This window comes from Aptenodytes forsteri, unplaced genomic scaffold (genome assembly GCF_000699145.1).
Source record: "Aptenodytes forsteri isolate BGI_AS27 unplaced genomic scaffold, ASM69914v1 Scaffold410, whole genome shotgun sequence".
Classification (NCBI taxonomy): domain Eukaryota; kingdom Metazoa; phylum Chordata; class Aves; order Sphenisciformes; family Spheniscidae; genus Aptenodytes; species Aptenodytes forsteri.
Genome location: NW_008793958.1, coordinates 736,030 through 738,482, shown reverse-complemented (window position 1 = coordinate 738,482; position 2,453 = coordinate 736,030).

Here is a 2,453-nt window from a genome sequence, read left to right as displayed (position 1 = left end):
GCGCGGGCGGGGGGGAAAGCCCCCCCGGGGGGACGGGGCGGGCGGAAACCTGCCGGGGTCCCGGCCACGGATAAAACGCCTGAGGGAGTGGGAAAGGGACGGAGGGCCCCCCTTGGAGCTGATCTCTCTCTGTCGGCGCTGTTGGCACAGAGCAAGGATCCCCCAGGTCCTTCCCCAGCCGGGGACAAGCCGGTTCCCCCCGGACGGTGCCACTTCCCAAATACAGCGCCCAGCGTTCACAGCTGGAGAGGGCGCAGAGCTGCTGGGCCTGGACTGATTTTCCCCCTCGGGTCACCCTTTAAATGGTTAACACAGGGTTCCTGGGTCCATTTCGGTGTTGCCTTTTCCTTCTCTTCCTCTCTCCTCCCGGCAGAGATGCCAGCATCTCCCCGTCTGGGCCGGTTTCTGGGGAACAAAGGCTGGGGACCTGGGGGACAGCCCCTCGCCCCTGCGAGCTGCTCTAGCTGCTCCTAATGAGGATTCATTTCTTTAGCCTACAGTCCTGGCTTTCATTATGGAGCCTGTCTAGCTCTGTTCATGGTCATTAGGCTGCAGCCCAGTAACTCCCTCGCCAGATCATGTGCATGCTTTAAAAAAAAAAAAAAAAAAAAAGAAAAAGAAAGACCTACAGTAATATTAGCAATCATCATCATCATCACCTGGCCGGTCTGAATTAGCTACCCACTCCCGCAGGCTTTCAACCTTCCACCTCTCTCAAAGCAGAGGTTTTTCTCCATCAGTCCCTGTCCCGGGATGCTTTCGGGGGCTGCTGGCGGAGAGGGCAGGGACGGGGTGGAAGGGGACTCTCCCTCAGCAATATTTATAGATGATATTTTCCTCTTCTTTGTTTGTTTGGGTTTTTTTTCTTTCCCTAAGCGGATCGGCAAATCAAACCTGGGTCTGTAAAGTAAAGCCGAAGAGTCTCCCCTTTTATTTTTTAAGTTTCTGTGGAGTGTCTCCGAACTCGGGAGTTTTGTGAGTGCTTTTATGCCTCCCCAGCTCTGTCGGGTTTTATGAAAATGAGCAGTATTGAAAGCTTTTCCATCCCGCTAGCTGTGAGCCTCACATAAATGATGTAAATGGCTCGAAGGGTTTTTTTCAAGTGAACTGTGTAGATCTGTGAAAATAATATCAGGGTTTTCCGTCAGAATGAGCTTAGCACTGTACTGAGGCGTACCATAATCTGACCCGACACCTCCGACCATCTGCGCTATCTATCTGCCTTCTGATTTACCAAATCTTCACAAGCAAAAGACAAATTGTACTTGATACTAAAGAAAAGACGGCGAGCCCCAGTCCAGCTCCATTTCTGCGGAGAAATGATTGGAGAAAATGTAAATCTGTTTAATTTCGGTCTACGGGCAACTAGCAAAGGAGCTTTCTTAAAGAAGGGAAGACAGGAAAACAAAAAACAATAAGAAAAAAAATAAAGAAGAAAAGAGGAGGGGGAAAGAGACAACAAGAAGATATCATATTAAGAAGGCATTTCTTTGACAAGCGTTCTAGAAAAAACAATGCATTGCAGAGAGCAGAGGAGAGAACATATTGAGCTTAATTCAGAATATATGCTGCCTTTCCGAGCACGGTCCCTAATGTGCCCGGGAAGAAATTGCCACTGAGCAGCTGTGTGTAGAATAAAGAGCGGCTTCTTGATTTTTTTACACACACCCCCCTTCTCTCCAGAAAACAAAGCGTGTCCTCACAGCTCCGAAAATGATTTCGTTCCTGCCCCGAGACGGCTGGAGGTTGCCCCGCTCCTCCGAAGGGGCAGCCGGGCGCCCACCTCGCCCCCAGCCCCGCGGTCGCTCGCTCGGGGCGCGGGGAGGAAAAACCCGCCGGGAATGATTACTAGGAGGTGATCAATATTTCAGAAGATTCCTGAAATCTGCTTTAAGTCGCTGTCCTGACCTACAAATGACTTCTCACTCCCCGCGACTATTCTCGGAGTCTATTCAGGGCCATTCAGCCGAAAACAATAAGGTTTTAAATGTAAAAAAAACCCCAAAAAATAAAAATTATGAAGCTTTAGTTGAACGGAGAAGGGCGCTGGGCTCTTTCAGACAATTCCTCGTCTTAACAGAGATGGGAAGTGACCTACAGGGGGAAGGGGGAGAGTTTTTCCCTAAATCCCGGCTCTTCTTGCGGTCTTCCCGCTGCATCCATTGTCACTGACACTCCCAGCATCGCTGTCACTGTTACGCAGCCGGTTTTTATCTGATTTCTCGGCCCTGCCTTACCACCCTCCCCGACCCCGGGTGCGCCGAGCTCTGTGCGTGCAGCACCGGGCCGGACCCCACAGCTTTACCGGGGAGGGTGTAGGGGGGTCCCGGCCATCCCATCGCGGGGGCCGCTCCCTCCAAGTTTCCGGCGGCATACCGCGGCGGGTGCGGGGTGTCCCCCGCCTCCGCCTTGCAGCCTGCCGCTCCCGGGGCGGGTGAGCTGCTCTGCCCCTG